The sequence below is a fragment of the Ailuropoda melanoleuca genome, chromosome 1 (assembly GCF_002007445.2).
Source record: "Ailuropoda melanoleuca isolate Jingjing chromosome 1, ASM200744v2, whole genome shotgun sequence".
Taxonomy (NCBI): Eukaryota; Metazoa; Chordata; class Mammalia; order Carnivora; family Ursidae; genus Ailuropoda; species Ailuropoda melanoleuca.
In genome coordinates, this window is record NC_048218.1 from 137,684,008 (window position 1) to 137,709,269 (window position 25,262).

Consider the following 25,262-nt stretch of genomic DNA (forward strand, 5'->3'; position numbering starts at 1 on the left):
GACTTCAGAGGGGAGGGGGTGGGGGAATGGGATAGACTGGTGATGGGTAGTAAGGAGGGCACGTATTGCATGGTGCACTGGGTGTTATACGCAACTAATGAAGGCATCGAACTTTGCATCGGAATCCGGGGATGTACTGTATGGTGACTAACATAATATAATAATAAAATATAAAAAAAATAAATAAATAAAAACATGAGGATTAAAAAAAAAAATCTGTGCCAGGTAGCATGGAAGAAAAGACCCAGAACTCAAGTGCTGTATAAGCAGGCAAACAGGAGGAGGATTCTGCTAAAAGGAGGGAAAAGAAGATGCGAATAGCCAAATGGGAAAAAAGAGGACAAGGAGGTGGCAGAGTTCTGAAAACACACTTTACTGACTTCCATAAGCCATTACTGGCTCAGGAAGAGCCAAACTCCACATCTGAATCCACCTAAGCCACTGGCAGAGTTCAGCCAGAAAAGACTTATAAAAATACATTTTAAATTCAAAAGCTAATAATCGTCAACGGGGCCACTTGAAATTGAGCTTTACTTGTTAAGAGTGTCTACAGAAATAGCATAGGTGATAAGTGGCTCTAACAGTTTGACATCCAAATCATGGGTTTGCTTGCAAATTCTGTGAGCTAAGTAAAAATAAGCTAGTTAAGTTTTTTGCACTCGACTGATGTTATAAGAATCTCTCGAATCAAAAGAATTTTTAAAAATCCTCATAAATCTAATAACACCTACTGTCATGACTACACTCCTAGAAAACAGACTAAAAATATCTATTAGAAGTTTCTTCTTTTTAATCAGAAAGAGTTAAGAGTTGCTCTGTCTGGCTAGCATCCTTCTCCCATTTCTTCAGGTAACAGCATGCCCCTTGCCCTCACTACCTTTTGGGGAAGTATTCTAAGATTCCATGCAGTTCTGACTGGACAGCCAAGCTCAGAACACCCTAAAATGAACACGTTATCTGGCCCGTATCAGTAAATACTCACTGGTGTCGGCCAAGATGGAGAAAGTCCACTACAGCTTCTCTTTCCCCAACCTGCCCCCCCCCCAAAAAAAAACCAAAACCAAAAATCAAGACAAAACAAAAAAACAGCAGGTGGGCTGGGGAAGAAAATCACAATGTGACTAACAACTAGCACCCTGGGAGTTCGTGTCTGGTCTGCCGGCTTCCCCTCTTGCTTTATCTCCTGGCTTTGAGTTGAAGGTGGGACAAACCAGGGATCTGTCTGGTAGGATGCAGACTGCAAGGACTCCAAGAGAATCCTATCTTTCTGGCCAGAAGACCAAGAAAAGTGAACTCTGTGAGCTGGATAAAAAAGTGAACTCTGGAGCAGGGAGGAGGGGACCCTGGGCTGCTTCTTGTGGCCTCTGTTTTCTCTTGCAGCCCTGCCCCAGGCCAGCCCAGGTGTAGAACAGCACTGATGCGACAGTGAGGCAGGCAGCTAATACCTCCAGAGAAAACCCAGCTCTCTGAAGAAAAGAACTGGAACGGGGCTCCTGCTATGAAAAGCTGGGGAGAGAATCCTCCTCCTTCTTCTCTCTCTCCCTTCTCTTAACACTTCACGCTAGTCAGGCAGAATTACAGAAAAGCATGAGGCTAAAACTATGCCATAACCCATCTTTCTGGCCTGAGGAAATAGGAAAAGGGAGTCCCTGAGAAAATATCCCAGGGGAACAGGGAAGAGGGTCTTCTGGTTCTGTGTACGAACCAACACCAGCAACCCCTGGCCCCCCCTTCAAGCTGCGGCTGTGTGGCATGTAACGAAAGCAGCACAGCACCATCACAGAGAACTCAACTACGATATGAACCAACCATCGAACCATGAACCATCGCTTCAACTAAACCCTGAGGGGCTCAGCGGGAGGCAGACAACTCTAACCACCAAGAAGAAAAAATAGCAAATGTTCTGAAAACTGAATTAACATCGAACCGGCACATACAAAAGGTGATCTGTGGTCTGAACCTAACCAGTCAACTGCCTGCTAACACAAACAGAAAACTTTACAAGGGATTGTAAAAGGACCCAGAGTCTCACAGCAGAATTTTTTTAAATTGAGGCATATTGGACAAATACCATTAGCTTAGTCTCAGGGGCACGACACAGTGATCAATATGCATATATATTGCAAAACGATCACAATTAGTTAACATCCATCACTACATTTATGTACAGATTTTTTCCCTGTGATAATAACTTGTGATTTACTCTCTTAGCAACTTTCAAATATGTAATACAGCATTATTAACTATAGTCACCATGCATTGCATTACATCCCCAGGACTTGTTTATAACTGGAAGTTGTACATTTTGATCCCCTTTATCCATTTTGCCCACCTCCCCCCACACTCCGCCTCTGGCAACTGCCAGTCCGTTCTGTGTCTCTATGAGCTCTGCAACAGAATACTGTAAATATCCAGAATACAATCCAAAATTGTTTTGATAAACAGAGAACCAGGAACGACCTGACCAATACACAGAAGATACCAATATATGAAAACCTTCAAAATGCAGATATTAAAATTATCAAAAAATTTAAAGCAGCTATTATAACCATCCCCCATGAGCTTAAGATATTCAAAAGCCTGAGGTCCCCATGGCTGTTTCCTCTTTCTACTTGGACTTGTTGAGTTTCTCCAAAATACATCGAATAAACACCGTTTTATTTTTTTTAAAGATTTTATTTATTTATTCGACAGAGATAGAGACAGCCAGCGAGAGAGGGAACACAAGCAGGGAGTGGGAGAGGAAGAAGCAGGCTCACAGCGGAGGAGCCTGATATGGGGCTTGATCCCATAACGCCGGGATCATGCCCTGAGCCGAAGGCAGACGCTTAACCGCTGTGCCACCCAGGCGCCCCAACACCGTTTTAAAGCTGAAACTGATTGAGCTGGGTTGCCGTCACCTTCAGCCAAGAGTGCTGACAGATACTTGAGAGGTGGTGTAGTTCCATGAAACCCACTCCTTTCACGACTGTCTCAAACCCCAGATCAGGTGGATGATTGCAGTGTTTGTGACACCTGCTACCCATTATGGATTAGCATGTCCCAGTCACAGGGCCCAGTTCTCTCCACAAATCTCAGTGCTGTCCACCACCTTCTAAGGTCGACTTTTTTTTTTTTTTAAAGATTTTATTTATTTATCTGACAGAGAGAGACAGCCAGCCAGAGAGGGAACACAAGCAGGGGGGAGTGGGAGAGGAAGAAACAGGCTCCCAGCGGAGGAGCCTGATGTGGGGCTCGATCCCAGAACGCTGGGATCATGCCCTGAGCTGAAGGCAGACGCCCAACGACTGCGCCACCCAGGCGCCCCTAAGGTCGACTTTTTACAGATATGGAAACTGACAAAGATTTAAATAACCTCCCAATGTCAATCTAATCATAAATCTGCCTGACTCTGAAGTATGTCATAGTGACCATGAGAGTTTCCTTGTTAGATCCTGAGAGCTAATGATAAATCCTAAAACCTTATAAGCAGAAATCAATATAAAAACTGGTATCTCGCTACCTCTCTCTGAACGTCACAGAAAGCAGAATTTAGCCACCAATAATTCCCCTTGCCCAATCCCTCTTCACACTTCTCAGTGCTCCATATCAACCTACCACACTGTGTCCTGGGGAATCCATGACCTCAAAGTAAATCTAAAAATAATTCTTCACAAGTTACTTATTCCAAGATATCTTTAATTTCTACCATGAGGCTTCTGATTATTCAGCTTTGTCTGTTTTCTGCTTGTGATGGTTTTTAAAATAGTAACTAATGTTTTGTTTTCTAACTACAAAGCAATACATGTTCAGTGTGGCAAGTTTAGAAAATATGGAAACACACAAAGACAATAAATATCTGCTATAATCTCATTAGCCAGAAATAACCGCTGTTAGGATGTCAGTCATATTTCTTAGCATGTTTATCTTAAAAACTGTTATCATTCATAGTACCTATTTTGTATTATGTAGGTAATAAATACTGACTCAGGAAAAATTAGAAAGTAGAGTAAGGATGGCTTTCCTTTCTACAGGTTTCTCTTGATTCATATTTTTTAAAAGCAATATACAACAGTCACTTCCAACAAGAAAATTAAATATCTGTCTTTCCAAAATATAATACATGTCTCTGCACACAGGAATGAATTAGGACAAAAAATATAAGGCACACTGCTTAGAAATTATAAAATCTAATTTATTCAGTTCCCCAATACTCATAGGCATCTGTGGAAAAATATTTTCTCAGTGTTTTCTCACAGCCTTGCCTATGATACAGCTCAGCAATGTTAAGCAGACAGACTAATCACGGTTTTAGATGACCTGATTCTAGTCCCACCACCTCCATTTTTCCAGCTGTGTACCTTAGGAAAGCCACCTGACATCTTTGAGCCTTGGTTTTTTCTTTTTCTTTTTCTTTTTCTTAAAGATTTTATTTATTTGAGAAAGAGACCATGAGTTGGGGAAGGGAGAGGGAGAAGCACAAGCCCCGCTGAGCAGGGAGCCTGATATGGGGCTTGACCCCAGGACCCTGGGATCAAGACCCAAGCTGAAGTCAGACGCTTAACCAACTAAGCCACCCAGGGTACGCTGAGCCTGATTTTCTTATCTGGAATAAAGTTGCCACAGTTTTCTCTCCTTATCTTGTAGGAGTGATACAATAATTAACTGATCACTATATAAACATGACATGGTCATTCATACATAAGACAAAGTATTATTTAGGTTTGTGTGCCAAAAAAACTCTTGCTGAATTAGTATATTCCAGGCCACACATTATACTAGGCATAGTAAAGAAGGACTGTAACCTATTTGACTTATTGTACTTTACAAAGATGTTTCACATGTCTTTTCCGATTTGATCTTCATGGCAGCAATGTGAAAGAGGTATTAATACATTTCTTCATTGTAAAATGCAAATCTAAAGATTTCTGAAATCCCTATCAAAATAAACTTGTCACTGGGTATGCAGAATGATATAATTGCCATGGACTAGGCCTGTACAACCTTAACAATAGGTCAACGATCCATTCATTTCATTATCACTTCAGTTATTTGAGTATTCCAAGAGTTGAATGTTATCTTTGTTGCTTGCAACATCTGAAAAAAAAAAAATTACACAAGGAAGCAGCAAAGCAACCATGAGTGAAGGGTGCTAAAGAATACCTCTCCCACAAGAGGTAACGTAACCAGAGGGAGCAAAGTTGCCGATCCCCTAAGAGCAAACCAGTGACATTTAAATGCTAGAATAAAACCACTTCCTGCAACTTAAAGGACTGTCACTGGGGCACCTGGGTGACTCAATAGGTTGAGCAACTGACTCTTGGTTTCAGCACAGGTCATGATCTCAGGGTCATAAGATCCAGCTACATGCCCAGCTCTATGCTCAGCAGGGAGTGTGCTTCTCTTTCTCTAAAAGTAAGTAAATGAAGAGAAGAAGCAGAAGAAAGGCGAAAGAAGATGACAACGAGGACGACTGTCACTGAGATATCTGCCAAAGACTTCGGAATAACTCCAAAGAAAGAGTATTTAATTACAAGTAACAAAGCCAGGAGTATAACCAGTAAAAACATTAGCAATTTTAGGGCTATTTATAAAACAAGGCTCAAATCATTTACATTAGGAAGTAGAAATTTTTTAAAAAACAAACAATAGGAAATGTAAGACCACAGCCCAACCTTAACCATATGATACTCTAAGAACTAATTAAGGATATAAATTGACAGATGCCTGAGCCCTGCTGAGCCAGGGCATGAGCCGACAAAAGACAAACATCTCGATGGCAAGTAAAGCCAGAATGTAGAGAGAATGCAAGAGGGAGGGCAGAGTAACAGAAAAGGAAGATGAGGCAGAGACCAATGTCATAGAAAGCAAGACACAGGCTGAGTCAGGTCCAGACAATACAGACCAGGACCCCAAGCACAGGTTGAGGAAAGAAACATGTCATCCAGGCTTGGGTACTGCTGACTGCGATAATTCAGGAGAATTTAGTTATTCCAGGTGAAGGCACAGACTCAGTCTTTGACAGAGAAAGTAATGAAGAATGATACATAATTAAGTGGATACATTGATACTATTACTGGTTGGGGAAAAAATTCCTGTATGCTCAACACAACAAGGATTTCCTCCTCCTTCAACTCTGGCACATTTTAAAACAAATGGTGCCTCAGAATTGAGGAAATATGGAATTGTGAGAAATCCGAGACCCAGCAGCACATGTGAAGTATAGCTAGGAGTCAAAAATAGCACCAGGAAAATTCTGTCTTCACTATATCACAGCTACTAACATTAGCAATTTACTTATTAATATGTATTCTGGGTGCTTCTTTTATTACTTGCTCTTAGTGCTTAGCACTTCCTGTCTCAGCTGGACCCCCACCCCCTCCGCTGTCTTTTTGTGCTTCTTTCCCAGTCAGCTCACTTTCCCACTGTCCTCAGGACAATTCTATAATTAACACTAACATTTCCAAGCCATATACCAGTCCCTTCACTCTCAATAGATAACCCTGCCTCCTCCCTCAACAAGAAAGTAGGGGCGCCTGGGTGGCTCAGTCTTTAAGCGTCTGCCTTCGGCTCAGGGCGTGATCCTGGGGTTCTGGGATCAAGCCCCACATCAGGCTCCTCCGCTGGGAGCCTGCTTCTTCCTCTCCCACTCCCCCTGCTTGTGTTCCTTCTCTCGCTGGCTGTCTCTATCTCTGTCAAATGAATAAATAAAATTAAAAAAAAAAAAAAAACAAGAAAGTAAAGGCTCTCCGGGCATGAGATTCCTCAAACGGTCTCCTTCTGTGCGTGCCTATGCAGGCACAAACCTACCCACCAGCTTGGTTCCCTCCCTTGGGTCTCATGTAACAGTGCATCCTTCCTATTTTATAAAACAAGTATCTGTTCTTCAAGTCTTATCCTCTCCTCAAATTTGTTCCATTAATTATTCTCCTCCCTCTCTTCTGGGTCTCCTCTCCACATGTAAATTATTCACATCTCTCCTATTATTTTCTTTAAAGATTTATTTATTTATTTATTTATTTATTTATTTATTTATTTGAGAGAGCAAGTTAGTGCATGGGGGGAGGAGGGGGGGGGAGAGAGAATCTCAAGCAGACTCTGTGCTGAGCGTGGAGTCTGTCACAGGGCTCAATCCCACAACCCTGGGATCATGACCTGAGCCGAAACCAAGAGTTGGACATTTAACCGACTGAACCACCCAGGCCCCCCCCATGTCTCTCCTATTGTTAAAAAAAAAAAAAAAGACTCCTTAGACCCTGTGTGTTGGTGATTCATCATTTGCTCCTCAGATTTATCTCAAATCTTATTGCCTCAAGTTAGCCCCAGAGATGCTGACCTCTGTAGACTTTTTCATTCAGGTTCCTTTGTCTTCTGGAATCTAGTTAAGTTTGTCCAATGGGAGGCACTGACAGGAGACTGGTGGGAAGGATTTCTCTCCCTTCTGCCTTCCATAGCCACTAGTTTCCACTGCAACCCTTTTGGGCCTATCAGTGCTAACAGCTTCCTGACCTGTATCTGCTGGTTCCTGGTGCCTGTATTGCTGGGCCCCTTAAAATACATCCAGAGCTCCATAGAAAGTTTCTATTAAATTCTATTCAGTTCAACTTTTTGTGTGAGCTGTTTCCTGCCAGAACTCTGACTGATACGTCTCATGTGCCCCTCCAGCTCCTTTCCATTTCTTCCCAGCCATGCTTCTGGAAAGAGTAATCTGTACTATCTTCCACTATTGTCTCTCATTTACCCCTTAACCCCCTGTGAGGGGTAAATGGCTTCCACTCCACTCCATGAATCCACCCAACTGATCTCTCAAGAAGGATAGTCCAGACCATTTATGACCTGGCCCTCTCTAACTTCCAGCTGTATCTCCCACCAGCTGCTATTAATCCATGCATGTCCACAGCCAGAACAAGTGTCCCTGGGTGTCTTAGGCCTCTTACAGGATTCCCTCTACCTAGAGAGTCCTTCTCTCCTTCAGGCAGCTAGTGAATCCCTACTCACTGGGCAAGCTTCAGCTGAGGAAGCACCTCTTTCTGGGAATCCCTCCCTCACTCACTGGGCCTCCACCAGCTAGAATTCGTCCTCACTTACATGCCCAGCTCCTCTATACAACTCTAGCACTCATCACATTATCTCACTGTGATTTACCTTGTAATCCCACCAAATATTTCTCTCTTTTAGAGCAGAAAGACCCCACGCTCCCTAGAAAACACATCTCGAGGCAAAAGCTCATGTGATAGCACTGCAGGAGTGAGGCAGGAAAGAAGAGAAAGCAAACATAAGAAAGTATGTCACCGGGGGTGCCTGGGTGGCACAGCGGTTGAGCTTCTGCCTTCGGCTCAGGGCGTGATCCCGGCATTATGGGATCGAGCCCCACATCAGGCTCCTCTGCTATGAGCCTGCTTCTTCCTTTCCCACTCCCCCTGCTTATGCTTGTGTTCCCTCTCTCGCTGGCTGTCTCTATCTCTGTCAAATAAATAAAAATAAAATCTTAAAAAAAAAAAGAAAGTATGTCACCGAGCTAGCCAGAACTTCCTTAAAACTAAATGCTCAGATTTGTAGAACGTCTTCAGAGAGGTATAGTATGAAGCCACTGGATCTCCAGACAGCAAGTACAGACTTAGGAAGAAAGAAATTAGCCACTGACCCCCTTCTCTCATTGGTCAAAGTTTGGCCACATGGGATGTTAACTCCCCACAAGTTGTAGGTCACACATATGTGAGTGCTGAGTAGGTCCCACCGTGTTTCAGGGGCAAGAGGGAAACTTTGGGGCTTCAGGAGAGACACACAGCATGGACGCGAAGACGCTGTTGGGTTCTTTCTGCAAGCAACATGACGGATTGTTCCCACGGCAACTTAGCCATGCTGTGGGAGCAGAAGAGGCTGCCTCAGTCAGCAAGACTAATGCACAGATCTGAGATGATACAAAAACTAAATGTGGTTCAAGAGCCCAGTACAGTTCTAGAAAAATAAGTGGCACTCGATATAGATGTACTGACTAACTTATTAGGAGAAGAATTTATACCTGTGCTCAATTGATAAATCTCAACTGAGAAGTCTAAGTCTCTCAGTGGGTAAGTCCACTAAGGCATTAGTATCACAAACAGTACCAGACCACAGCTAACAATGAGGCTCCTGAACAGAATTAATTTTCGGGGCACCTGGGTGGCACAGCGGTTAAGCGTCTGCCTTCGGCTCAGGGCGTGATCCTGGTGTTGTGGGATCGAGCCCCACGTCAGGCTCCTCTGCTATGAGCCTGCTTCTTCCTCCCCCACTCCCTCTGCTTGTGTTCCCTCTCTCGGTGGCTGTCTCTATCTCTGTCAAGTAAATAAATAAAATCTTTAAAAAAAAAATAAAAAATAAAAGAATTAATTTTCTAAAAACTGGATGGGAGTCCAGTGTTGCAAGCAAGTTCAACCTTGTTATAATTTCTTCCCTTTCAGACACAACTCCAGTACCCAAAACTAAGATGTTTTATTTATCAACCAATGTTTCTCAATTTTGAGGGACAATTTTCATTGGGCAGGGCTACCCTACTCAGCTGAACCAGATTAATCTTACAGTTAAAAATTAGAAATGTTGCCATTCGACTGAAACCATTTTTTCTAATAGTAATACAGCGGTATAGAAATTTTTAGAAAATAGATCTTCCACTGGATACAAATTCTATACCACATTAGTAAAGAACAAGTAATCAAACATTCATACTTGAAACCATAGTAACCATTCTCTGAAGAACCAATGCAACTCTCCAATATTACAGTCATGTTCATCTTATATTTGCTCTAACACAGTCTACTTGTATATCACTCACGAGTATCTGGATAAGGCCAAAATTATGTAACCTAGACAAAAGAGCAAAAAGAACTCTACAGTCCCTTTTTTTGATAAGAAGGAATCAAAATTATGGGGCGCCTGGGTGGCACAGCGGTTAAGCGTCTGCCTTCGGCTCAGGGCGTGATCCCGGCGTTCTGGGATCGAGCCCCACGTCAGGCTCCTCTGCTATGAGCCTGCTTCTTCCTCTCCCACTCCCCCTGCTTGTGTTCCCTCTCTCGCTGGCTGTCTCTATCTCTGTCGAATAAATAAAAATTAAAAAAAAATACTTTAAAAAAAAAAAAAGAAGGAATCAAAATTAATTGTGATCATAGCTATCCCATCACATGCTTAAACCAAGCAAATAGGTAAACAATTAGGCATTTCAACCTTAGAGCAGAAAAATTAGCCTGTGTCCGCAACCTAATTCAAGGACCATCGGATCTGTTCAAGTCCTTGATCATGATGAGTTGAAATTTAGGTCTGGCCAACATTTACATCCTCTGTGACAGTCCCCAACAAGAACTCATTGCTGGAAGACATCATGAAATGTCATCTAATCCTTTTCTTACCCTACAGGCAATCTAATATCAGAAAGACACCAGAGTTTCCATCAAAATTTCCAGAACCACTCTCCTAACAAAGAGTTAGTCTCCTCCCCAGAGGGCAGAGAGCAGCACCACGATGCAGGGCAGTTTACATACCCAAGAGAGCTGAACTGTGTTGTTAACCCCCTAGTAGGCTGGTGGATGTGCTCCAGAGTTTCATTACTGGAGAACCTAAATTTCATCACAACGAGCTCGAAGGGGTATTCCAATTTCTGCTCTAGTACCACATTCTTGAATTACGTACTGTTTTAATGAAGGTCTCACAATCTTTCAATAATGGCTCGTATTTATATTTACTGTTAAGTATTTGACTCACAGATGATACTGTGGAAACCGTCACCTTCTCAAAAATTAAATTTAAAAGCGAATTTCTCCTTTAACATTTTTATTAAAGTGTTTCTGCTTAAATGTTTGTTTGATTGCCCTCACAATGAATTTTAAAGTTGGTGTTGACAGAAACCATGTATTTGCAGCTATATTCTTAGCTATAATAATTTATCTTTCAACCAAAAAGCAGAATTACGTAGTTGATCTAAGTACAAGACTCTGAAACTAGACCTGCTTTGACTCATGGGCAAGTTGCTTAACTTTCTGTCCTCTGTAAAACAGCGGTAATAATAGTAGCTTCCTAGGGCACCTCGGTGGCTCAGTCAGTTAAGTGTCTGACTCCTGGTTTCAGCTCAGGTCATGGTTTCAGGGTCCTGAGATCGAGCCCTGCATCAGTCTCCACACTCAGCACAGTCTTCTTGTCCCTTTCCCCCTGAATGCACGTGCATGCACTCTCTCTCTCATAAATAAATAAAATCTTTAATAATAATAATAATAATAATAATAGTATCTTTCCCACGAAATTGTTGTGCAATTAAATGAGAATACATGAGAGTGCTTAGGACATGCCTGGATCCTAGCAACCACTATGGACATATTGCCACTATTACTAAAACATGATTTAAACAGTTTTGCAAAAAACCATGTCTGAGTTAAAGTGATGACATATTCTTGTTACGTGCCTGTGTGTGCATGTCTCCCTTCCTCCAGAGAATCTAAGCAACCCAGGAGAAAGGGTAATGCCTCCTCTATCTTTATAAATCTCGTAAAGCCTATCCTGGAGCCTGATGCTGCACACAAGTGATTCACAACACATGTGCTCACGAAACAATGAACCAAAATACATCCCACTTACCCAAAATAAAATTCTCTCTGAAGTTTTAACAAAGAGAAAGCCTAAGTGAGCAATTTTACTTTTCTCTCGTGCATACCAGCAATTTAAGTAGAAACTGACCCAAAAACAGTGTTATAAAACCATTAATAACTATAAAATCAAATCACCAAAGCCTTTCATAGTGAAAGGTTCTCCTGCTATTACAGTAAAATGAACACATGAAGGCTAACCAATCACTTATTTTTGTGAGAGTTTCATAAATAATGAACCAACAGATTGTGGGTATTTTTTAAATAAGCAATTTCCATCAATTTTGTCTTTATTTCCCTTTTAAATTACCCAGCCTATATGCTCTGGGCTCCAAATATCATTTGGTTTAGCGGTAATGAATACAGTAAAATATGCACATACAAAACATGTGCCTATTTAGAAATAAGAGACTCTCCCACACTGGCTTTTGGCTACGTGGGCTCCCAAATCAGGAGCCTGGCTGCAGCAAGCAAGCATGAGAAGGCTCAGTGGGCTATGGACTGCTATATTATTTCAAGGTGTTCTAAATCCTTTTAAGTGTAAACAAGCACCCTAGAATAGACAGCCCATTTTCAAAGCAACATTTGTGCATAGATTGGCCCTTTCATTTAAAGAAAAGAAACTGCCTGTCTTGCCATTGCCAATGGCACTTACTACCACTTAACACAGAAGTGACTGAAGAGGAATTCATGAAGCAGAGTTGATTTTCAACTTTAGCCCACACTTTATCTGCCTGTGGCAGCTCTGACCACCATTTTGGAAACGTACTATTTGCTCTTTGCTTCTTTGCCTCAAGTTTCAAGTGGAATGCCCTGAGTTCTGTTCTTTACACTGAGATCCCAAGGAGTACAAAATTTACAAATTTGAAATATAAAGGAAACAGTACCTCATTATTATTATAGAACAAATTATAAGCCCCCAAAAGCTTGACTCAATTTTGGATAAAATTAAAAGAGAAACAATAGGTCAAAAGAAATAATCTAGCAAATCTTGGCTCCTTAAGAATTCAAAGTATTGAACTAGCCATTACGCTCTCAGGGAGATAAAAAAGAGGTCAAAGATTATTTATTTTCCAAGGACCACTGGAACACACTTGAACAAACAGCAAAAAGAACGAGTTGGATGGGTTAATGGTCTTATCTCAGTTTATATCTACATAGTCTGTGGCACTGACCATAAAATATTCAGTGTTTGCCGAGAAGAAATAAGCTTCCCAATTGCGAACTACAGAGATTTTATGTAATCTCCCTGGAATATAACCTTTAACCACACAGCAAGCTGTAGCCACAAAGCTTGGAAACCCAACCTATCAAAGGAAATGATGCTTGTCCCTTTCATCTATAGGACACATTTGTCACAAAGAAAAAATAGAATTTGTTCATCTGAGCTATAAATAAACTCACCAGCACTGTGTTTATAATCTATCAATGTACGCAATCACAGATCTATTTATACATGTGTCATATTTAGACCTCCCATATATCATAACAGAAGGCAATGAGCACTAAGTTAAGAAACAGTTTAAGTGCTACGGAAGTCCCAAGGACTAGCAGAATGCCTGCACAGAGTTGGCACAAAGCAAACACTTGGCAAGTGACTGCATCAGGTGATTGGGAGAGTGATGATGATTCATTTTATAGTTGAAGAAACAAGAGTTCCATGCTATTAAATAACTATGCTACTGAACAGCTGGTCAGTGACAGAACCAGGGCAGACATTCCAAGGCACCCTACTCCCAGTCTGATGTTTTGTCTAGTACAACACACAGCTCTCCTTCCAGGAAAATAGGTTCTCACCTCTATACTTCCTTATTTCTAGTGATTATCATCATCTGTGAGGTTGGTGAGAAAATTTACCACCTTCTACTTTCAAAACACATGCATGACATTCCTGATTATAAATGCAATTACAGGATTATTGTTGACAGTTGGAAAAACATGTCCCAGCTCTGTTAAGCAAGAGTTTGTTCTCACAGGCAAAAACAACTAAGAAACAAACAGTTTTGAGCTGGTATGGAGGTTCCATGAAGTCGTGAGTTTCCTCCTGGCTTTCTGCTTCATCCTTGATTTCCATCCTCAAGGTCACCTCATGATCCAAGATGGCTACTGAAGCTCCTGCCATTATATTCTTGTAACAGTCGGCAAGACAAAAAGAACCTAAGAGAAAGAGGAGAGAATGGACACCCTTCTCCCTTTTAAAGAACCTGCCTGGAAATCCCGTCTGACGTATCTGTTTATAGCTCATTTGCCAAAAGTTGGTCCATGGCCACCAGCTGCAAAGAATCCTGGGAAAGCATCTTTTAACTAAGCATGCTTCCCAAGTGTCTGTCACTAAGGAAGAGGGGCTAATGAATATGGGAAGGGAAGAGCCGCAGGTGCTTTTTTCAATCTGTAAATAAAAATAGTGTAATCAATGAAGAGAAGGGAAGTAAGCTATTGTTACAACAGGAAGTGGACTCCAAAAAAAAAAAAAAGTTCCTAATAAAAGAAATTTCTAAAATCCAGTGTTCCTAGATTTAGTTCAGGAATCTTCAGTCAGGATGAAATCCAAATAAAGTGGAAATTTACCATAGCTCATGCTAGAGAAATCAGATTCACATTATTCCTAAGCTAAGTTAATGTGGAAAAATTAGAAGAGTCAGTTTTAACTAAGCCCTCATAAACATTCTGCCTTTTCTAGCACAAACTGACTAATCACATTAAATGGAAAGGTGAAATTCCTTCTCTGTGTTGCTATAAGGACAGAACACTGTCATTCTAAAAAGAAGTTTGTCTCAGGTTTTCACTGATGTTTTGACCCAAAATAATTTGACTGTTATGTTTTGAAAATCCTACATCAATTTGAAAACAAGACCTAAAATCTTTTTAAACAATGTCAAGGGGTGCCTGGGTGGCTCAGTTGGTTGAGTGTCCGACTCTTGGTTTCAGCTGAGGTCATGATCCCAGGGTCATGAGATTGAGCCCTGTGTCGGGCTCCACACTGAGCAGGGAGTCCGCTTCTCTCTCTCTCTCCCTCGCCTCTGCCTCTGCCCCTGCTCCCTCCATCTCTCCCTCCCGCTTTCTCTCTCTGTCTCTCTCTCAAAATAAATAAATAAATCTTTAAAGAAAGAATGTCATGATCATTTATCATCTTAAAATGTCAAAACTATAAAAACTATAGAGACTGATTGAGAGTAAAAATGAAATCCTATGAAATGAAGTGACTGGGACCTAGAACTAAGTTCACTTCCACTACCACACAGTGATTCCCTACCGTTCAATAAGCACTGGGAATATAACAGTGAATGAGACATGGCCCTGCACTTTGGAACAAATGGAGAAATTCAAGAGATGATGAGTTCTTTCAATATAATACGGTAGAAGAGAAGACACATGAGTACATGGTGCCTTCACACGTTAGTAATTCAATCATTTGGGCTGGAATGCTGGGATTGTGTAAAGCTTCAAAAGAGGAAAGAAAATCATCCATGTTGGTTATTATAAAAAGAGGGGAATCTTACAAATATTTGGAAGGCAGCTGATTATTTAACAATGATAAATCTCTCATTTTAATAACTATTTTTATATTAAATTAGAATTATGTTATTGCCTCTGATTTTCTTTTACAAATCAGAATTGTTTACAAAAACAATCATGGATATAAGATTGAAATAGAGTCCAAACTACTTGGCCATCATTCCAACTCCTCCATAATCTAGCCCTCAAAGCCTTCTCAAAATCCAATTTTTATACAATCCCAACACTCCAGCCAAACTGGTCTAATTACTAACCTCTAAAGACACCATGTGCCATCTGCCTTCTCTGTGATGAGCAACTCCCTTACCCATCTCCTTTCCCCTCCCTCCCTTTCCCTCCTTCTCTCTCTTTCTCTCTCACATACACACACTCTAATCAGCTAAGTTCTTCTCTTCATACAAACCCACCTAATACCTGTCCTCAATAGAATCTATACCAAATCAAAATCTTTGCTCTCCTTTAGCTTTTCCACCTGTACCACTGATATGATTCCTCAGACTTCCTTATTACATATCATATGTTCCTGTCCAAAGTTTAATCTCTTATGAGAGCAAGAATTAAGTTTTACATCTCCATATCATCTGAGCCTAGAGTAGCAGAGGAGCTCAGTGAATATTGATGATTTTGGTAATTATCAATCACATCCCTTTACCCTATACAGAGAGGGAAGGGCACAAGAAAAGTCCTAGAAATGAGATGTCCACCTGGAAAATGAGGAAACTACACTGGACTGTTCTTGCTGCCAAACACGCAGAGTTGCCAAGAGAAGTGTAAAACATTCTCTTGAATTAAGAGGTATAGCAATGAGTAAATCAAAGTCATTTATCAGGTGCTTTGAAATTCCAGGATAAAAGCTATCAAATTAGTGTAAGGTCCTCATCAATTACCTTCGATGCTTAAGTGAAATGGCAAAGCATGAATCAAATGCAATTCCTAAGGAATGGCTCCATTAATACATATAGTTTTTAGAAACTGAACTGGTTAAATAAGATAAAATTTCCTTTTAGGGCCATAAAGCAACTCCTCAAGGATGGAAGGAAAAGAGACAGGGCTATACTTCCTGCCCAACACTTCACACTCATTCATTCCAACATGTTAAGTAGTAACATATCTGTTAGAATACCTTGGGCTGCAACTAACAGAAAATGCCTTTTCAAACTGGTTTCAACAAGAAAATTGAATTTTTTCCTATAAAATGAAGCACCAAGGTAGAAGACTTCTCAAAGTTGATGGACTCAATGGCTCAAGGATGTCCGCAAGGACTCAAGTCCTAACTATTTTTCCTTTCTGTCAGGGTCGGCGTCATCCTTAAATTGGCCATATGTTGGTTATAGTAGTCCCAGATATAATCTCCACACAAAACAATGTCCAGCAACAGAATAAAGAATCATTTTTCAATTTTTCTTATGTTTAAGGAAACCTCCCCCTTGCTTCTCAATAGCCAGGACAGAACGACATGCTCACCTTTAATCACTTGAAAGGGCAAGACCTCCATGAGTGGCTTAGATGGTCCATCAGCAAACTATTTATTATCTCTGCCACTGTAGCAGGAATAGACAGTACACAAAAGAGTAAGAACTGCTGCATACCAACCATATTTACAGAAACTGGCTGGATTTGGTTTGATGTAGTTAGCTGACTCCTAGTTTAGACTAACCAAGGGTATTCCTAGAGTAGGGTTATTTTCCCGGAAGAACATGGGAGACTCGTAACCAAAGCTGAGCACAGACAAGGAAGATGGAAGTGAGTAAACGGATGTAGTACCCAGCTGGGTCTGCTACAACCTGCTTTGTGCTCCACCCTGATGCTACCAGGGGGAGTTAGGCCAGGCTCCCCGTTAACCTTGCGATTTCATTTCCTCTTTCAAGAATTTTAATAAAAAAAATAAAGAGACTTGCTGCAGGGGGCTGGGAATGGGGGGGCAAGGGAAGGAGTATAAAATTCAGGAAGATTCAGGAAAAAGAATGTAACTAGCAAATAAACCTGAAAGTTAGGAGAGGAAATTCTCCCCAGGAGTTTATTTTTGTGGATTAATTCATTTTTTGAGGAATTATTATGTATTGTATTACAAGTTTAAATTTTGAGCACTTACTAATGTGCTAAGCATGGTGCCAATGTGTAACATGAATTATGAATTCTCTAATTTAATTTTCACAACAGTTCCACGAGAGAGATTCCCCTCTCTCACAGAAGAAATACAAGTAACATGATCACAATGATAGTACAGGGAATCCAGGCCATCTGCCTCCCACAGCCAAACCTATAACCACAATGAAACCAGCCAATGAGCTAAAATGGGAGAGAACTGAAGGAGAATAAGACAGAAAAGATCCTCGCTTTTGGGAAACCTACACTCTAGTTAGAGACAAAAAATTCAACAACTAAAATAACAGATTATGGAGACTATAATATAAATTGGAAACAAACAGGATGTCCTACTTCAGATAAGGGGCTCGTGGAAGGTGGCATTTATGATACAACCTAAGGATGAGATGTAGATAGTCATGGGGGAGGAGGAACCAAGGGTGAGGAGCAAAAGTGGACCACCAGCAGCGAGAGCTGGCCACAGAGAGAAGGACCCCAAACAACATTCCCAGCAGAGGGACCAGCAGCTACAAAAGCCCAGAAGAAAAATAAGAGTGGATTGTTGAGGAACACGAAGGAGGTAAATCTGACTTTAGTTTTGAGAATCAAGAGAAGAGTGGCATGATGACAGACAGGGAGGCCAGAAGATAGTGTCTTGTAGACCATAGAGTGGAGTTTGGATTTAATCCTCAGTATGATGGGAAATCATTAAAGAGTCTAAAGTAGGAGGATAATTTGAAATAGCTTTGATTTCTCACAAAAGCATACTGGCTGCTAAACAGAAGTGGCTGCAGGGAAGCAGGGACACCAGTAGGGGGCTACTGCAGTTGTCCAAGCAAAAGAATAAGTGGTATGGCCTAGATGAGTCAATTCCAGATGTAGCTGACTTCTTAAAGTTGAGATATAATTTATATACCATAAAATTCACCAATTTTAAGTGTACATGTATGTCATTTTTAGTGTATTCACAAGGTTGTGCAACTATCACTGGATCAACTATTGAATTATCTAACATTTTGATCAACCCCCCCACCACCACCACAACCTCATACCCCTTATCCCTCTTCCCATTTCCTGGCAAACACTAATTGTGTTAGTCAGGGTCCCCCAGAGAAACCAAACAATAGGATGCGTAGATAGGGAGATAAGTAGGTATGTAGGTAAGTACATGGATAGAAGGCCTGATACAGACTAATTATAAGGAAGTGGTTTGCACAATTACGGAGCCCAACAAATCCCACGATCTGCAGTTGGCAAGCTGGAGACCCAGGATAGCGGATGGTGTAGCTCTAGTGAGAAGACCAGCAGGCTCGAGAAAGAGCTTAATGTCTCAGTTTTAGTCCAAAGCAGGAAAAAAACCAATGTCCCAGATCAAAAGAGGCATGTAGGAATCCCCTTACCCAAGGAGGGTCAGACTTTTTATTCTATGCAGACCTTCGACTCGTTGGATGAGGATCACCTAAATTAGAAAAGGAAATCTGCTTTACTTACTCTACCAATTCTAATGTTCATCTCATCCAGAAACACCCAAAATAATTAATGTTTGACCAGAAGTCTGGGTACTTTGTGACCCGGACAAGTTGACACACAAAATTAACCATCACACCAATCTATTTTCTCCCAGATATATTCTAAATGTAGAACAATCAAGACTCTGAGACAAGCATACTAAGTTAGAAGTTTTAATTGACTATCTCCTGAAACACTTTTAATTCTAAAAATGGTATTAACTATGTTAATATTCAAACAAAATTGCAAATTTAGCTATATTCAGCATTTATTCTTATAAGGCTTTTAAAGCTATCTATAGATATACTTAAAAAATTTCTCTCTGAGCCTGTCATTAATTTTTCCAAGTAGCTATCTATCACTATGGTTAAATCAACAAGCAAAAAGGGAAAAAAAAATTTCTGCATGTTTCACACTGTATATGGGTGTTCAGAATAAAGGGTGTGAAGAGGAAGGCCCTGGACAAATTGTTGAAAAGCTGCTGTCCAGTGAACAATGCTGGCAAGTAACCCAAATACATTTAAATAATATTCTGCCTGCCCGAGCAGGCAGTATTCATATATAAATTCAAATGAAGGCAGAAGCCCATCACAAAGAGCTGCCACTATAGTTCTCCAGGGATTTAGCAAATAACGCTAAATCTGATTTCGATTGAGAAAGAGATCAGAAGCTGCCAGCCTCCACTTGTGCTCATCCTTTATAAGCTCAAAGGAGCTCTTCCTCTGTCTCTCACAAGAGACTACCAGATTTGAATAGTTCCAGGAATGATTTAATGCTCAGCATTAACAACTCTGACCTATTTCTCCATACATTTGGAGAAGTTAGGCAGAAGTAGTTCAACTGGGATGAGAAAACATGGCAGGATCAACAACACATTTACTGGGCTGTGTAGCCAATGGGTTTTTAAATCAAGTCAAGAAATTCAGATTCCCTCCAGAACTGTTCAAAATCCCTGACTGACTAACGAACTGTCATGACTGTCCCATCCCACCATGGTTACTTGGCCAAGGGTATTTCTGGGTCCATTCTGTATCACACGTAAACCCAAATCCCCACCAGATACAGAAGTGTCTCTCAATCAAGGGTTCATCTAGTCAGTTGAACCACAAAGTGATTTGTTCCAGAAACCCTAACCTCATCAGTTAGTTTGGGTACTGAATGTTTATGAAAAAGCTTATAGTGTGTGTCTATACAGGAATCTCATTGTATGTGATCGACATTTCATCAAGCAAATTAGAGCAGCTAGATCCACTATCTAGGAGTTGACAGAATCAAACAGTACTACACAAGGGTGGACAAACTAATCAAAGGAAAGATATTCATTAATGGAGGATCAACAATATGCGGATACATAATTAACAAAAATGTGATGTTCCTTTATACACATGGCATTTTACCTGAGGATATTAAAGAAATATAAGTATAGGTCTTAACCTTCAAGAGATAATTACTCAGAAAGTTCTGAGTTCATCAAGAAAGTATTCTGGTTAAACAACGATAATATAAAAACATCCAACTTTTTTTACTCTATTATCACACAGTTTGTACATAGCCTTCCTTTAGTTATAAAGCATTTTACTACCCGTAAGCTTACAGTGATCCGCACTGCAAAACTAAAAAAATGGTGGATGATGACACATTATCTGTATTTCTACAAAGAAGAAATTGAGGCTCACAGAAGTCAAGCAGTTTTGTCCAAAGTTGGATGGCTACTGAGCAGGAGAGCTAGAATCTAAATCCAGGGCTCCTACCTGTGCATCTAGTACAGGTTTTACCAACAGTGGTACTTCTGACATTCTGGGCCAGATAGTGCTTTGTTATGGGGGCTATTCCATGCACCACAAGGTTTTAACAGCATCCTTGACCTCTACCTACCAAATGCCAGTAGGAAAGCCTCCCTTCCGCAAAGTCATGACAATCAAAAATGTCTTCAGATATAGCCCAATGCCCCTGGTAGACAAATTCACACGCCCCTATTGAAAGCTACTCATCTAGCCTACTTTGTAGGCTTCTATTCAGGTTAAAAGAAACCATACATTTATAGTATTTGACATTTCTGACTAAATCATCAATTTTTCATAAACCAAATATAAATATAGAGACAAAACGATCTTTTTTTACCAAATATTTTTAGGATCCCATAGTTTCTTGATTTTTTTCCAAGAACCTGAGACAACTATAATTAATGCTCATGACCAACAGGAACATCAAGCTGTAGATGTAGGAGAGGGACAGTTTATAAGGGAGAGGGGTGGTTAATGGAGAGTTCTGGAACTTTCATGGTTTCAAAAACTCTTTTTTCTTAAATATATTTACATATTAGTGAAGTTAACAACAACAACAACAAAAAATACTAAATTGGTGTCATTTCCATTTCCTCTCTTCTGGTATTATCCATATTTTTCAGTGGTGGAAGGGAGGAAAAAAGAGACACTTAATAAATAAATAAAGAGTCACTATCAGCCAAGAAAAAACAGCTGACAAAGACCCTACTTTGGCACCAACCGCCTTTCCTTGGCATTCCCCAGTGTGGCCACTTAAGAACATCAACCAGGTAATCTTATTTGATTTATGCAGGGTATTCAGTATTTTGATTTTCTACTATTTTTTGGAAACAATTTGTTGTAATCACTATGTCAGATGTTTTGTTCTACTCCAGGAATAAAGAACCCTTCTTAAAAGCCCTAGAAGGGAAACAGTTAAAATGAAAAACGTATACCCCCATCAGTAAACTCTCTAGGGTAACTTTTGCCTTAATTTAGTAAATGATATATTCTATCAATTACCATCTTGATTATTCAACTATAAAAATCAATTGAGCATAGAAAATGCAAAGTAAAGAATATAAATGATTTGAAATTATAGCTTCAAGTAAAAAAATAGGTCAGTTCCCACAATCATGTGTTCTGGGTCTCCTTTCTGCTCTGTTCATCAGAATTATGCAGCAGCTTCAAGAGACAGTGTAGCCAGCCTTACCAACAACACCTCCTAAAGCACCGAGCCTCCCCAAGGAAAACAGCAATGACAAGCTCCTCTATGAGAGCAATACTCCATTCAGTTTCAGCAACCCGTTTCACCTGTATTTAAAAAAGCCAAATCTAGACTATACTGAACAGATTCTATTCCTCCATGTGATTTCCTGTAGTTAAGAATAATTTGCTGGGGGGCGCCTGGGTGGCACAGCAGTTGAGCGTCTGCCTTCGGCTCAGGGCGTGATCCCGGCGTTATGGGATCGAGCCACATCAGGCTCCTCCGCTATGAGCCTGCTTCTTCCTCTCCCACTCCCCCTGCTTGTGTTCCCTCTCTCGCTGGCTGTCTCTATCTCTGTCGAATAAATAAATAAAATTTAAAAAAAAAAAAAAGAATAATTTGCTGACCTAAAATACTAAGGATAAATTACCTGCATTTTCATAACCAAGATCCATGCACTTGATAATTCTCACTCATATTTCATTTGTTTTTCTTTAGATCAGACCAATTTCAGGTGTAAAGGTCAATACCTAATAAAGATGATGCAAGAATAAAAACAGTGCCATATGGAACTTCCTGAATTTGACTGAAAAACACATCCAAAAGAGCCAGTTTCACCTCACAGAGAACACATTACTGTCCATATGCAAGGCAAAATGCTGCATGAACTCTCGAAAGTGAAATGTGACATTTGACGGCCATCCCTGCAAGCCATCACACCACTCCTTATGAAACTGTCCTGGTTAATACTCATCAACAAAGGCTGTGCTTTCTCTTTGAAAACTACATGTTTAAAAAAAAAAAAAAGACAGGAGGGGAGACATTTGCAAAAGAAGCTGTGAGGTGAAACTGGCACATCCTGGATAATTGCAGACTTCACAGATGGCCATTTAGGAAAAGCCCCTCTTTGCCTCCAAGGCAGAGACTGAAGGGTGGTTTTCTAAACCAGGAGAGAGAAAGCTGCTGGAGCCCTTTCCCAGTAAACATTAAGGTGTCCTGTAAATGTAATTCATCCCAGAGATGCCTGAAGGAGGAGAGAGCCGCCTGGACTCATTCACTGGCCCAGACTCAGCGTCTGAGTCAGCCTTGCAACGTCCCTGACTTACTGGAGGTTCTGAGCCAGCCATCTATCTCATGGTTGCTGTTGTCATTACTCTGCCTGCGCTATTAACCTAAGTGAGTGCCAACCACATTCCACGTATTGTACAGAATACACAATAGGAAATGAACCCCACTCGTTGGCTTCGCAGTGCAAGCTTCAGCTTGGCTAATTAAAAATGTAGGAAAAGCACCACCATTTCAATGTTTTCAATCAAGGGAACAAAACATCATCCGCTGACCCATATCAAGCAGCAGCTGCACTGCTGAATTTCTGGCAAATTCGGGGTGCTTTGTAGAGTGCTGACCTAGAACCAACTGCATGTTCTGGGGAGGCGCCTTGGGGGCAGCATAATGGAGCAAGGGGTTTCAATCTCAATTCTGTCTTCCTAGATATGTGGCCTGGGACATTTCCTTGACTTCTCTGAGCTTCCTCTACAAAAGATTCTTCATTTATAAACAGAAATACTGGAGCTCAGAACTGGGGGAAATCCAATGAGAGGTGTAACAGGGCTAAAAGTGGATTGTTTATTGCTTTCCTACATAAATTAGGCTTCCTGGAAAACATTCTGCCAAGAAATGACATAAAGGAAAACTTGGGCCAACTAGAAGGGGAAAGCCCACCGGGTTGGGCTCCCAAATGACTGTGAGGAGAAAAAGAGGGTGTGAAAGCAAATGGTGAGGCAGGTGTGTCTGAAACTCACTTGTTTGAGCTGAAGTCCCAGAAGAGCTGGATGCGTTGTTAAGCAGATTGAGGAGATTCCATTATGAAAAATGTGGCAGCTTTATTTTCTATGCACATCTGAACTTAATGGAGTAAACTGTGATCCACGAGAGCTGCAAGTCACAGCTGATCTGTTCTGTCATATTTGGCTGAAGAGTCTCAACACCGTGCCTTTTTTTTTCCATCAAATATTACCAATCCCAAAGTCAAGGATATCATCCAGTTGGGTGAAGGTCAAACTAACTTGCCAACTGGAGATATCTCAGTCCAATCCAATCACGTTCCCAGTCACTTCTACTCTAAAAATTCATCCAATCCGGTTCAAAGCCAGGCTGTCCATCCCTTCTAACACAGACTGAACCTGTCAGTTACTAGTTCAGGCTGAGATGGGGAAGGAGTGGCCTGCTCACCTTCCTCTGGGCCCCATATGCTGGCTCTGTTCAGGACAGCGAGGAGAAGCCAAGGGGGTGAGGCTCCCAGGGCAGCAGCACTCCCCATTCTGCTGGTCACTGCTGCTGCTCCATCTGATGCCAGTGACAAGTAATCGTTGCCCTGGGTGGTCTCTTCCCCTCTATGAATGAATGCTATATATTGCAGCTTTCTACCAACCAGGTGTCCTTAGGGTAAGCAAAGCATGCCAGCAGGCAGTGTTCCCTCCACAAAGGCACACAAGATGCTGGGGGGAGGATGCTGTATCTCATCTAGACCCACAGTGATAAGCAGAATGCTCCCTCTCAGGTGTGCACTTCAGGCATGTAACTGGGGCACATCTCCTAGGAAAGCCCGGTGATGCCTCCCACTCAATCAACTACTATGTCCTTAACACTGAGGTCCTTCTGAAACTAAAGACCCCCTACCCTCCAGTTCCAGAGGATGTTGTGAGGCTCTGGCATGTGGGGCTAGATGCTTCCACCCTGTTCATATCTAAGAGCCTCTCCTCTACCTCTTCAATCCAGTACACACGGGGCACTTCTGTGAGTTGACAGCCAACACTCACTGCAGGTGAGAAGTCAACCACACTCCTTCCAAAACTCCCCTGCTACACACTGACCCAGACATTCCCTCTAGCTTCGGGGGCTTGGTTTTGGAAAGGGAAACACGATGAATGGCCCTTCTAAGAGGAGGGAAAGCGTGAATTACTATCACAACCTTAATCCCCCCCCCCAGAGACTCTCTATTGCTACATACAAGAGTAAACAGGGAGTCACAAAAGTTCTATAGGTCTGCCCTCTCTTGGCAGGCCCTACTTTAAGGGGACCACTAACACAGGGCATTTTTCTGATCTAAAAATCTATAGAATGCATCTCCTTATGCTCTCAATTATGAACTGTCTCCAGGGCAAAGAAGAACCGTGAAGGGCATCTCTCAGAGTTATTATACATCACCATGTGATACCCTTAATATCAGAGGTTAGACACTTAGGTTCTTACCCCCAGCCCTGGCATGGACCAGCAGGGTGGTAATGTTGGGGACAATCACCAACCTCTCAGAGGTTGGGTTTATGCTCCTCAAAAGAAACTAATACCACCTGCTTTTGAAATGAAGGAATTTGGAAAACTATGCAATTATAAAATCCCATGTCAATATGCCCAGAGAAAAATACCACCTTGTTTATTTTCAAAGAAAGCTAAGGGAGAAGTGGGACATAGGAAGGCCCTCCCCTGCATTTTCACAAAGGCAAAGACAGAGGAACATTGCAGAGCCCAAAGGAAACTACCCTTTTCCCAAGGCTATCCGTGCATGGTGCCAGCCAAGGGTTCCTCTCCTTGGGT

At 41.3% G+C, this 25,262-nt stretch overlaps 1 protein-coding gene across 5 annotated transcripts in view; it reads right to left on the minus strand.

The window, feature by feature from the left end:
• ELAPOR2 (endosome-lysosome associated apoptosis and autophagy regulator family member 2) overlaps positions 1–25,262 on the minus strand; it is a 184,185-nt gene that overhangs the window by 114,856 nt on the left and 44,067 nt on the right. Inside the window, exon 1 of one of the 5 annotated variants that reach the window (XM_034667217.1) lies at positions 18,590–18,742. The exons of the other annotated variants lie outside the window; for them this stretch is intronic. The gene's annotated coding sequence lies outside the window, so the exon portion shown is untranslated. Of the gene's footprint in view, positions 1–18,589; positions 18,743–25,262 lie in introns of those variants that run through there. 5 annotated transcript variants of the gene reach the window in all.